Source organism: Chrysemys picta, chromosome 1, assembly GCF_011386835.1.
Source record: "Chrysemys picta bellii isolate R12L10 chromosome 1, ASM1138683v2, whole genome shotgun sequence".
NCBI lineage: Eukaryota > Metazoa > Chordata > Testudines > Emydidae > Chrysemys > Chrysemys picta.
The window spans coordinates 205131636-205145723 of NC_088791.1; the positions used below are offsets into that span (position 1 = coordinate 205131636).

At 43.0% G+C, this 14088-nt stretch overlaps 1 protein-coding gene across 2 annotated transcripts in view; it reads right to left on the reverse strand.

The window, feature by feature from the left end:
* Positions 1–14088, reverse strand: part of PRRG1 (proline rich and Gla domain 1) — a 105733-nt gene that overhangs the window by 81944 nt on the left and 9701 nt on the right. The window contains exon 1 of one of the 2 annotated variants that reach the window (XM_065579171.1): positions 5736–5815. The exons of the other annotated variant lie outside the window; for it this stretch is intronic. The gene's annotated coding sequence lies outside the window, so the exon portion shown is untranslated. Of the gene's footprint in view, positions 1–5735; positions 5816–14088 lie in introns of those variants that run through there. 2 annotated transcript variants of the gene reach the window in all.

Here is a 14088-nt window from a genome sequence, read left to right on the forward strand (position 1 = left end):
TCTTTCAAATCAATTGAGCCAAACTGCTGAAAACTTCGATTTGCTATTTTGCACCTAGTTGCAGAAAACAAAAGGGCTCAGTCATCTTAAACAAACCCCATTCTTATACACTGTTTGCAGTTTTGGGGGGCTGCTCCAAAGCCCATTGAAATAAATTTGACTTCAGAGGGCTTTGGATCAGGCCCTTGGTTTCTCGATTAGCTTTCCACCTAATATTTTTTTTCCTTCACTGTTTACTCAAGAGAGAATCAATTTATAAAATCATTTAATTAAGCTAAAAAGACCCCTCTCCTTTAATTAGGAGTACTGATTAGATCTAGCCACATTTCCACTTCCTTGTATGCAAGTAGCAGGATGAACTAGTAGAAAATTAATCTGGCTCTAAAATTCTTCGTGCTTCCTTCACAGAAGGAAGTTGGAATGAGGCTAGATCTAATCAGTGCTCTTGTATAAGAATGAGGCTTGTTTAAGATGATTGAGCCTTTTCTTTCCTATAAGAACTTTTTAAAGTCCACTTTACATTTAAATTTTGTAGTAAGAAAAATAAATGTAAGCAATTTGGTGCTTCACACCCAGGTGCCAGCAGGGGGGTCCACTGCGCACACAAGAGAGACAGGGCCCTTGCTCTCAGTTCTGGTGCCCCAGGAAAATCCTTCTGAGTCCCAATGGCCTTCAGATGGAGCATGCACAATCTGGGCAGCACTAGGAACTGTGCGAGGCTCAAATATGCTCAGTGAGGACAGACTAGGAAGTCTCTACTGAGCATGTGCAAATTAAGATTTTTTTCAAGGGGTAATAATTTGGTTAAACTTAGGTGGATTTTCCTGGTGATAGCAAAAGGCACATCCCTGACACAAAGGCCAACTTCCTGCCAAATCTCAAGACCCTGCGCTAAACTATAGGGGCACTAGAGCATTTCAAAGAGACTGTCACTGGAATTTTTAAAACCAGGACAAAACAATATATTCTTCCCTAGCCTTATTTTCAGAAATGATTGAACTGTTTTGACTGACATTTTCCATAAGACTTCAGCCTGTAGCAAACACCCAAGATGGAAAATTTCAGCACAAACAGTTGGTGTTTTACAAAGTTATAAGCAACTGAAAAGAGGATTTTTATAATGGAAAATGTTGGACGAAACTTAATAATAGGCAATGCTACCAGTCCTGCCTATCATAGAACCTTTCCAGCTCCTATCTTTGGAATAATGCTAAAAATCTGTACAGAGCTGCCTGGCAGGCCTCATATTTTCATTATGACCTGAACATTCAAGCTATTTTGAGAAAGTTTCAAAATGCCAAGACCATCCCACGTTCTCAGCCCAGAGATACAGAAATCCAAACTTGAGAAATATTGCATGGTTTAGAAATAGGGAGCCTGCAGAGAGTGCTCATAAAGCAAATAGCAAATCTGGATTACAGCTGTGAGTTTTCCGTTTTACAGATGCTAGTCACCCATCCTTACTCATAAAAACGAAGAGGCTGTGTAACAGGCATGGGACAGCACAGGGTACTGTGTTAACTTACAGTAATGTGTTCCATGCTGTCATCACCATTGCACAACAGTAATTGGATTAGCACAGAGGTGGGCAAACTATGGCCTGTGGGCTGGATCTGGCCTGCCAGCCGTTTTAAACCGGCCCTCGAGCTCCCGCTGAGGAGTGGGGTCTGGGGCATGCCCTGCTCCGGTGCTCCAGCTGGGGAGCGGGGTCGGTGGCCGCTCCGCGCAGCCCCTGGTAATCTCAGCATGCCCCCCCTCCAGCGCTCCAATGGGAGCTGCAGAGGCAATGCCTGCAGATGGGGAAGCATGCGGCGCCCCCTGGCTGAGCCTCCATGTAGGAGTCAGAGAAAGGACATGCTGCTGCTTCCAGGAGCCACTTGAGGTAAGCGCTGCCTGGAGGCTGCACCCCTGAGCCTCTCCCATGCCCCAAACCCCTGCCCCCCCCCCAGCCCTGATCCCCCTCCCACCCTCTGAACTCCTTGATCCCAGCCCGGAGCACCCTCCTGCACCCCCAATCCCTCATCCCCAGCCCCACCCCAGAGCCCACACCCCCAGCCAGAGCCTGAAAATCTTCCCGCACCCCAGCCCCCTGCCCTGATCCCCCTCCTGCCCTCTGAACCCCTTGGTCCCAGCCCAGAGCACCCTCCTACACCTCAAATTCCTCATCCCCAGCCCCACCCCAGAGCCTGCACCCCCAACCAGAGTCTTCACCCCCTCCCAGACCCCAATCCCAATTTTGTGAGCATTCATGGCCTGCCATATAATTTCTATTCCCAGATGTGGCCCTTGGGCCAAAAAGTTTGCCAACCCTTGGATTAGCAAGAATAGCAAAAACCTGTCACAAGACAAAGCCATATCCTGTTAGATCTGGCAAATGAAACAGCTTGACTGAGCAAGTAACTCAAACACTCTCGCTCAGTCATTTATTGGATAAGCAATGGATTTCTTCTTAAAAACCAGCCACCATGGATCTAGTATATAAAAAAAAATTCACTTCTTAAACACCATAGAAAGGGCTAAACCTAAAGAGAAATCCAAATGGCAAAAATCCTACTGCACGTGCACAGAGCTCCCTGCAGAACCATGCCCTCACTTCCTCCCCTACTCTGGCATTGGCATCCTATTTCTTCCCTTTCCTGAACAAAATTGTTCATCTCCGCTCACATCACAATCCCCCCCCCAAATCCTATTATATAGATTGTTTATATATTGAACTCTAATATGTGTTTTGTTTCTGCTTATTGTAATGTCAGTATACTCCCTCTCTCCTTATTGTTACCTAATAATAGTGTAACTAGTGCACTGTGACAATGTGCCCTCCGGACAATGGAAATCGTTATTGCAAGGAAAACATCAGTATTCTACTGTGGACTCACAGGGATTAATCATCTCATTTTCCCCTTGGGAGTTATTTTGAATGGAAGGAGATCTCTTAGGCTAAATGTGCTAGGGATTGATCGAGGGTCAGATGAAGTCAGAAGTGTAAAATAATTCAGAGACAGCATTACTCTGAGCTGTGAACTGGGATGAGATAGCCTGAATGGAGCAGAGGAACAGCATAGGTTGTGCAGAAAATTGTATCCAATGGATCCTTGTACTGGAAATGTTATGCATTCCACTTAAAAATTGTTGCCCTGATATGTGGAAACAGTGCATAGCCTCCAGCTGGTACAAAATACTACTGCTCACTTCCTCCATGTTTGGGCTTCCATGAACATGTCAAGCCAATGTTCAAATCCCTCAACTGATTCCCAGTCTACTTCCAATGTCACTTTAAGGCCTTGGGCCTATAATCTTCAAAGCTATGAATGAATCAAATCCCAGCTACATTAAAGACTGAATTTTGATCTACCTATCACTGAGCTACCTGCTCTCCTCTGGGACAAATACAGATCAGGCTGAAGCCTGTGGGAGCAAAACTTGCAGAGATTAGTTGAATCCAGAGTCAGACCATCTTTAGGAAACACTGCAAAAACTCTGATGAAGCGTTTCCACCATAACAAGAATGATACTTATGATAGTCACATCACCTTCAACTTACCTCAAATCAGATCGACCAATCAAACAAAAATAACACTATCCTAAGCAAAGTTTTTAAATTCTGAAAAGGGAAGAGACCCGGTGGATCAATGAAGCTCACTAAAAATGTTGCTATTACTAATTGATTTTCAAATACTAATGCAATCGGCAGCAGTATACTATGTATACTGACTAATTCCGGATAAATTTGTGACTTTTTTTGTAGTTCTATGACATAAGAATGAGATATATATCTATATCTCTATATAGAGAGATATAGATATATAAATAATTTTAGTGGATTACCAGTGTTGTGTGTAACAATATGTCTGAAATAAAAACAGACTCAAATAACAGGATGACAATGACCCATTCAATTTTCATGTGTCTGTTGAACTAGAATATTAAGTCATGGGGAGACTGAGTATAGGAAAAAATTCATTTTGAACTTCAGTGATTTTTGCAATCTTATTGGAATTCAGCTATTCAAGTACCCTTTTGAGCTACAATCTTGAAGTTTTGTATGCCCATTCATTGTGGACCACTGACAAGGAAAACCCACCCCCGCAATATTTCTACAATAGATCTTCAAAAAGGTATTAGTCAGACAAGTGACAAGTCCTATTAGTTTCTTTCTGGAGATGAACATTGGCCCTGAGCGAAGACCCTCTAAATCGACTGCCGATCGCTCTCTCATCGACTCCCGTACTCCGCTGGAATGAGAAGCATAAGGTAAGTTGACAGGAGAGTTTCTCCTGTCGACCCAGTGCAATGGAAACACTGCAATAAGTCTACCTAAGGTACGTAACCCTAACCCTATCCCTAATCCTAACCCTAACCCCTTGCGTAATTTAGGTCGATTTAACCCCGTAGTGTAGACCTGCCCAAAGAATTGCCAGAGCAGCAAGCCTGCCACAAACATTGATGGTTAAATACAGTCCATGAATGGACTCATGTCAACTCGTATACACATACTGTGGTCACTATGAAAATGATTATCATAAGTGTACAGGTACAACACAACCACAGTTATTTCCTATTGTAAGGCTTTGTCTGCACAGCAAGTTATAGTGGTATAATTGAACTGATACAGTTATACCAGTATAACTCCCCATGGGGCTGCTTTTATTCTGGAGAAAAAGTGACCAGGACGTGGGTGGTCTTGCCTCATGGTCACAGCAAGAGGAGGAGGCCAGAAATCAAAGCCAAGGGTCAGAGGTGGAGTCAGAAATTGGAGCCAAGGGTCAAGACCCAGTTATCTGGAGTGAAGTAAGACTTCCAAAGCTGGAACAAGACAGAAACAGGAGCTATCACACCCATAGGCAAACGCTTTGAGCAGCCACTGAAGTGCTGCTGCTGCTGCTGGTCTTAAGAGCCAGTCTCCAGACTCTTCCAACCAATCAGGCGGTATAGCCAATCAGGCAGGCTACTACAGGCCAGCTGCACTTGGTAGGTTGCCTGGAGACTGGGTCTGTTGCCGGCCCTGCTTCCTGAAGATCTTTTTTCAGCTTAAGCTACCCCCAAAGCACATAAACTAAAGGCACTCATATTGGAATAAGTGTGTCCACATGTGGGGTTATACTGATATAACTATAGCATTTTCCATGGGAAGTTATACCAGCACAAGGTATGAATTCAGGCTACAGTGCCAATAACAGCAACAAGATCTGGGTTCAGTCAATGTAGGGGGTCCTTCTTTAAAATAAATTCTGATTCAAGCCCCACCCAGAACTGCACTCTTATTTCTGGCCCTGGGAAACTAAAATAAAACCTCACTAGTCACCTTTGCAGGCAGTTCCCCCTGCCCCTCCCCCACCGCTTCTTTGGGAACAGGAAAAGTGTGCAAACCCAAACAAATACACATAGATACCCCTCTATGAAAGGGTTCTAATAACTGGTGGTTGAACTTCAGAAGGTTCACAGTTCATGTTTGGATAAACATCCAGATATTTGGATGCTTATCTGAATATGTTCAGACTGCAAAAATCGGACTAGACATATGATAGCAGTACCTGTTTGCCCACTGAGGTGTTTCTCATTTTTGCTCGCAGTCTGTAGCACTGATCATCACTGATGGCTAGTGTAAGATATGGCTCTGTTGACCTTTGGTGGGAGCAGAGCTGTTGATACTAGAATGAAGCAGGGGCCATACTTTCTAAGTGCACAGCAGCTTCTATGCTGGCGTATTAGGGGAAGTGAGGGGGTGACTTACTCACCCATGCAGAGCCTGCTGCAATCTGGCCCCTTGTCACACTGCCTGGTATGGGTCACCACCGAGAATGCCAAATTCAGGACAGACTGTAAGAAACAGGGCAGACACACCCCAAAAATGGTGGTTTATTCTATAATTAGATTTCACCAAGCCAGTAACAAAAGTGAGCTCCTGTATCACCACACTGGTTAACAAGAAGCCAAGACAAAATCGCCTTAGGCATCCCAGCTCCTGGTTTACCACCCAGACCACTAGACTTCAGTGATAAAGGATTATAAAAACCAGAACTCACATATAATAGGTTCTTCCAACTCCAAGTAGCTGGCCACTCACCCCAGGTCAATATATGCTTTAGAGCTTACTCAAAAACTACGCTGCAGCTAGTTCTTTTAGCAACTAAACTATATTAAATGGCCAAAGGAATCATATACATTACAATTGATTTCAGAGTCTGTAGGTTAGGATAATAGCAGTGATGGTAATTCTGCTGGTTTACAATAAGTCTATGGATCACCCAAAAGATTGGGGGTCATCAGTCTTTTGTTCAAAGCTTCCTTGTTGTTAGAAATCACAATCCAGAGAAGTTGAGCAGGATTGAAAACAAAGAAGTGATGTCACAGTCTCCTTTTATACTTTCAGCCCAGGTGCATGGAAAGATACTGCCAAAAGATGGAGTCTTATATCACATGTCCTTACATGTCTTGCTGAATCATGGGGCAGCCATTGCCTCAGTACTCTCTGAAATGTCTTTCAGGAGTAGCTCACTGGGTGAGTTAAATCTCTTCAATGGCCCATTAACACATGGATCAATGCATGGATGGCCCTACACAGGGATGGCTAGTCTGGATGTAAATTTGCCTTGTGGGTGTCACCCAAGAAACAACATGTTTGAGATACAAACACATAGTAAATAGTCATAACTTCATATACAAAGATGATACATAGATTTAAACAGGTTAATAATACTTAGCAGTCTGTAACTTTTCCTTTGATACCTTACAAGGCATACTTTGTGCAAGATTTATTGCAATTGTGCAACAGTGGTTACACATCAGAGATTGATACATTAGTGTAAACATGGTCACCTTTCTTCTATAGGGCGTCACACCCCTCGTTAGGAGTAATTCATCATGTTCCTGGAGCCCATAAATAGACATTTCTCTGACTAGAGGTAAACTTGTTCAGGGAAAGCTGGCTTTGGGGTAGAGCTGGGTGAATATTTTTTTGACTGAAATTCTTTAAAGTGAAAAATTCAGAGGCACTAAGATTTTTTAGAACTTCATGCAGCTGTCATCAAGTACTGGGTTTTTGAAAAAATCTGAAAAAAATTTAACTGTTTCATGTCAATATTTTCAAAATGAAAAAATGCTCAAAATTAAAAGTAAACATTTTGGTTTGGGTTGAACAATTTTTTTTGTTTGATCTTAAACAATTTTTTTGTCAACTTGTTGATTTGCCAAAAATTTCATTCAGTTCTATCTGAAATAAATGGTGTTTTTTCCCCCTAGCTGACAGAGAACCAAAAATTACTTGGGGTCAGTTATTCAGCCCTCTTTTCCATACACTCTAAGGGCTTGTCTACACATAACATTTGTACTGGTTTAATTATGCATGTATAGTTAAAGCAACAACAACAAACAACAAACAACTCTAGTATGGTTTCAGAGAGTAGCAGCCGTGTTAATCTGTATCCACAAAAAGAACAGGAGTACTTGTGGCACCTTAGAGACTAACAAATTTACTTGAGCATAAGCTTTCGTGGGCTACAGCCCACTTCATCGGATGCATGCAGTGGAAAATACAGTAGGATGTATCTTCCTACTGTATTTTCCACTGTATACACACACACACACACACACACACACACACACACACACACACACACACACACACGTTCTCTGAAAAATAAAAGCAGTATTTAAAATAAAGGGGGGGAAATAACTTCACATAGTGTTAAAGTGGTGGAGTTTCAAAGCTGTGTAATGCCTTAGAGATATAAACATAACTGTGATAGTTTCAAATATATTATTCTTCCTTAATTTCATAGTTTAGTAAAATTTATAACAAAGTGACAATGCTAATTTTATTTTTTACAGATAAAGCTGCAGAGGTTAAAGTAATTCTCGGTTACTGAAGTAAAAATTTAGGATCTATTTACAGAAATAAATTGATTTAGATGCCATTGGAAAACTCAAGTGCAAAGTTGAAACACTATTCATGCTATTTAATAATTTAGGTAGTCAATTCTGTCTCATTTGAGTGTATGTGACTTTTTTACAGTTCAGTCCCGCCTTTAAGGGTTTAATTTTACAGGTCTTTGATCTCTCTGAGTTTTCACTCTCCTCATGAACTTCAAGGAAACAGCTCTGAAATGAACAAGTGTCTTTTTTTTTTTAAATGGTGTTCTTCAAAATGCTCCCAGATCATTTCCTCCTCCTCCTCCTTACTAACATTACATACAAAATGAGCAAGAGGGAGGGCTATTCAGAAGTATGTAATATTGTTTTATTGTTTCACTTCCAATAATTTATTCTGAGCAGCCCTTTCTCCTCCAGGAAAGACATTGTTTCTCTTCAACAAGATTTCCCACACTGCACTGGAACTTTCATTGCAGGCCCGATGTTATTGCCGTTGAAGTAGATGACAAAAAGTAATTGGCTTATACTGGAATAGGAAAGGGCCACCTTTTACATCTACCACCTATTACAAGTACAGTATCTCATTAATGCACATAAAACCCAGCAACTGATCTAATCTAGTTAGGAGCATACCTTAAGCTCCTGTCCATGATGTATGAATAGAAAAATTTGTGTTATCTTTGTGGGGTGGAAGGGTTGCATAAAACTGTCAGGCCCAGTTCCTGGTGCTCTCTGGGGGTTGCTGTCTCTATACTGGCCCAATGCAGAGGGAAGGGCTTGGAGAGTGTTGCACTCACCCCAAAGCAGCAGCTCCTGTACTGAGAGGCTGGGCTGTCTCCACGCTCTGGCCTGTTGGCTCTCACTGCTTGCTCATATGGAGGAATCTACTACAGCAAATGGGGGGGGTGGGGGCAGGGCCGGCTCCAGCATTTCTGCCGCCCCAAGCAAAAAAAAAAAAAAGCCGCGATCGCAGTCGCGACCGGTGGCAGCAATTGGGAAAAAAAAAAAAGCCGCGATCGGCGGCGGCAGTTCAGCAGCAGGTCCTTCGCTCCTAGAGGGAGTGAAGGACATGCCACCCCTGTCCCTTGGCCGCCCCAAGCACCTGCTTATTAAGCTGGTGCCTGGAGCCGGCCCAGAGTGGGGGGGTGACGCTAGTCATCTGACCATTTCAAGAAGACAAGGAAGGGGAGATGGGGGCGAGGTGGCGGGAAGTCACTAGCCTCTCATAACACTTCAGAGTGAAGATGGGATACTGATGCCAGGGCTAAAGAGATGGGGGGCTCTGTGGGGGGATCCTGGGTGAGCCATAGGGGACTGGAGCAATTGAAGAAGGGAGAGGGAGGTGGTGCAGCCAGGAGTTGGGAGCATTAGGATTGATCTGTAGGGTAGAGTGACATGGGTGCTGGGGTCAGCAGAAGGGCCTTAGAGGGAATAAGGGGCTGTGGAGTAAGGGGCACTCTCCTGCTCGTCCTGCTGCTGGATCAGGGGTGAAGATAGAGGGAAATGTTTTGGGGATGATGGGGCAGAGGGGAGGTTTTAAAAAGTGGGTTTATTGGGGCCTGGGGAATAGGACTTGGGGGGATAGTGATCAGTGGCAGAGGAGGAATGTGGAGCTTTGGGCAGAGGAGAGAGGGTTTGGGGGAAGGTTCTGGCAGGGTGAAGTTTTATGGAGTGTTAATTTGGGGGGTTGTACAATAGAGGTGGGTTTATGTGAGGACATGGGGGTTGGTGCAGTGGGGAGATGGGATGGGTGGAGGGCTGTTGCAGGAGGAGGTTTTGTGGGGGTTGGGTTTATTTGGGAGAACAGAAGGGAGTTGGGATGCATTTATTTGGGGATGGGATAGCAGGGAGTTGGATGGGTTTAAGTGGGGGCTTTGGGAAAGGTTTAAGGGGAGGGTTGGTGGGAGCAACAGGTTGGGGGGCTAAGAGGGGTTGGGGGCTGTGGGAGAGGGTTATTTTGTGTCTATGGCAGGGGTGTTGAGTGAGGGGTTGTGAGACGCGTGGTAAGGTGGACTGGGAACATAGAGAGTTGGTACTGCAGTGGCTGCAGATGGCTGTGTCTGGCTTCTTCCTCTACAGGCCCCTGCCTCTCCTCTCCTCTCTGTGCCCCTCCCTCACTGGCACGAGCACTGGTGGGGGGGAAGAGGACTTACTCACCATCATCACCCCAGAGACAGAGCTAGTTTGCTAGGTGCTGGCTGCACTCGTAGAATATCAGGGTTGGAAGGGACCTCAGGAAGTCATCTAGTCCAACCCCCTGCTCAAAGCAGGACCAATCCCCAACTAAATCATCTCAGCCAGGGCTTTGTCAAGCCTGACCTTAAAAACTTTTAAGGAAGGACACTGCCTGCAACACTATGCCTGGGTCGCATGGACTCGACTCACCACCACCACCCGAGCTCCAGAGACTCTCCCTGCTCATCTACTGCTGAACACCCAGGCACCTCAGTGCCAGGCTGGCCTTGGCACCACCAGAAGAAGAGCTTCACCTGCTGAGCTGGACTGTGCACATAGGCAGCGGCTTAGAGTGTGGGGGCTGAGACCCTTCTAGCCCTACCCACCCACCAAGTATATTTGGGAAACCTATGCTGGAGGCTCCTGCAGCCAATAGTAAAACATTATTACAGTTTTTAAAAGGTTAATTTTCTAACACAAAAGATATTACACCCAACGTGAGGTAACTCTATTTTGGACTTCATTATGATGAATAAAGATGAAATAATCACTGCACTGGAAGTTGGTGAACATGACCCGATTGCCATCAATATGGACAAACAGAACAGTCCTCAGCTAGTGCTTCAAAAGGGTTATATTTCTCCAAACTGAGGAACATTATTCAGAAAATTGTTTGGAAGGGATAATGTAGACAGAAAATGAAAACAAAAATTGGGAATTCATTAAGAAGAGTTTAATAGATGGCCAAAAACCAAAATTCCACAATAAAGAAAGAGGACTACTTTAGCTAAAAGCCCATCTTGGTTCAATGGAAATAAAGGTAGCAATTAGAAATAGAAATAAAAACAATTTAAAAAGGGGAAATATATAGCAATCAATATACATTAGAAGTTCTGAAGTGTAGAAAACTGATAAGTGACGCTAAAGAAGTCAGAGGAAAATCCAGGACTGGTAAGGCTAAAGACAAGAAGAAGGAGTTTGTGTATATTAGGAACAATAGGAGTCCTAGAAATGCTAAAAGCCCATTACTAGATGGAGATAGTAAAACTATTAATAATGATGCAGAAGTGTTCAATAAATATTTGTTCTGTATTTGGAATGGAGCAGGATGATGTTCTCTTATCACCTGAGGAAGATGAAGTACTTTTCAGCCCATTAGTAATTAAGGAGGATTTTAATCATCATATACTACTGATAAACATTTTTAAATCATCACACCCAGATAACTTGCACCTAAAAATCTTAAAAGAATTGTTTAAGGAGATTTCTGACCTCCTGATATTAATTTTAAATAAATCTTGGAATACCCAGGAAGTTAATGTTGTGTCAATATTTAAAAAGGGCAAGTAGTATGAGCCAGCAAATTATAGGCTGGTTAACCTTACATCAGTCCTGGGCAAAATAATGGAAAAGCTGCTATGGGGTTCAGATAATAGAACATTAAATGATGGGAATGTAATTAATGCCAGTCAACATGATTTTATGGAAAATAGGTCTTGTAATCTCAATGATAACAGGTTTATTTGACAAGTTTGGTTGATAAAGGCAACTAAGTAGATGCAAGATACTTAGACTTTTGTAAGATATTTGATGTAATACTGCACATTCTGATTTAAAAATTGGCTCTATACAATATCAACAAAGCACACATTAAATAGGTTAAGAACTGCCTAACTGACTGATCTCAAGAAGTAGTTGTCAATGGAGAATCATCGTAAAATGGGGGCGTTCTATAGTGGTTCCAGAGAGATCAGTACTAGGCCCAACACTATTCAACATTTTCATCAATGATCTGAACATTTTCATCTGTGTCCTGGAAAGCAGTGACTCTGAAAAGAATTTAGTATTCACAATGGATAGACAACTCAACATGAGCTCCCAGTGCAATGCTGTGGCAAAAAGGGCTAAAGTGACTCTCTGATGTTGAAAAAGCATAGAGCAGTGAGTAGGAGTAGCGAGTAGGGAGGCGATTTTATCTCTGTATACAGCATTGGTAAAACCGATACTGGAATACTATGTCCAGTTCTGTGTCCACATTTTTAAAATGATGTCAAAAAATTGGAAAGGATCCAGAAGAGGGCCACAAAAATGAGGTGAGATCTGGAGTAAATGCCTTACAGTGAGGGATGACAACACTGGAAAAGTAACTTGAGCTCTTACTTTGGTGTTGCTTCTAAACCCCTCTCCTAGCCACACACAAAACTCTCTTACCCAAGTTTAGTGGTGCTTTTAATCTGAGCTCACTGGTTTTCCTGGGATATCAGATAAAGCCCAAGTGATGCTTACATTCAGGCTGGTAACACACCCACTTTGTAATGAAGATGCTGGCTACACCACTTGAGTGGTGATAGTCTTCCAACACCTTCTCACAATCCCCCACACATGCCCAGAAGGACAGACAAGTCCGTTTATTGCAGCACAAAGAACCAGAGAATACAATCCCAGAAGTCCTAGCGCCCCACCTGGGTGAGTGCAGCACCAGTGAGGACACACTGGCTCGGATAGGTCTTTGCAGTGTGCCTGTACACACCCTGGCACTGATCATCTGAGCTGACTCTGTAGTGAAGATGTACACTGGAAGGTCTAAAGAGCTCGATCTGTTTAGTGTATCAAAAAGAAAACAGAAGTGACTTGGTCACCTTCACTGGGATAAAATCCCAGGTACTAAAGGGATCTTCAGTCTAGCAGAGAAAGGCATAACAGGAACCAATGTCTTGAATTTAAAGCCAGAAAATTCACATTAGAAATAAGGCACAATTTTTTAACAGGGAGAGTAACTAACCATTATAACAAATCACCAAGGGAAGTGGTAGATTCTCCATCTTTTGATGGCTTTGGATCAAGACTGGATGCTTTTCTGGAAGATATGCTTTAGTGAAACAGAAATTATTGGGCAATGTTACCACTGCACCACACCCCCGGTGCCTGTATGTGGCATTGCAACAGCTATGCCTCAGTTTCCCCCAGACCTTCTTTGCCTATTTCAGCCATTGCATGACCTACCCCTTCATCCAAGCCAGGTAAAAAAGTTCAAATCTTTGCAGGGCCTCAAACGCATTCAGTCAAACTCCAACAGAAAATAATCTTCAGCCCAGTTGGACTCGGTTACTAGCCTTCTTCCTTGCAGGCTAGTCCCAGTTTAGAAGCATCCCGACACTGGCCCAAGTTCCTGAGTTTCATTCCCACTACTCAGGGACTGTCACATTCTCCCTCTTTGCAAGGTTCCAGGCAGGCTGCTATCCCTGATTGACCCTTGTCTCCAATCAGGCTTCCAGTTCAGCTCAAGAGAAAAAGCCCCTCTCACCTGAGTCTCCTTTCTGGCCCCTTCACCAGCAGCCCTTTGCTCCTTCCTTTATGAAGATCCGGCTCCTCCCTCACTGGATTTTATCACTAATTAGACACTAATACCCCACCAGGTGCATCACAGGGTGACTGAGTGAAATGTAATGGCCTGTGATATCTTCTCATCATCCCTTTTGGTTTTAAAATCTATTAAATCTATGACCACGCTACGGTAAAGATAGCAGGAGAGAAAGGAAATGGTAACTGATAAAGGAAAAATCCCAATAAATTATCTTTTGTACAAATCATAGTACAAGATGAGGCTTTGAGATCTTGTCTTAGAAATCTGGGGCAGAATTATTCTGAGATGGACTTCTCAAAAAGCTGTTTTCACTCAGCTTCTGTCCAGAATGACCATGAAAAAAATAAATGGAAAAGAGTGAATCAGAAAGATGCTGCCAGGGTAGGCTGGGAAATAAAGTAAAAGAAAAAGAAAAGAAAAGAAAATGATAAGAGAACTTGGAGTAGTAAATCAGACAATACTAAATCATAAAAATGGAAGTGAATCAAAAAGAAGAAAAAAGATGCAGAGTAACTAAGGCAGATGGAAAAAAGAAAATGAACTTGGCAGAAAAGGTAAATCAAAAAGAGTGATTCATGGAGGGACAGATCTAAAGACAATGAATTTATCAGTCACAGATAGGAAAATCATAACTGAGACAATTTTCAAAGGTCCATACTAAGGGCTTGTCTACACTTAAA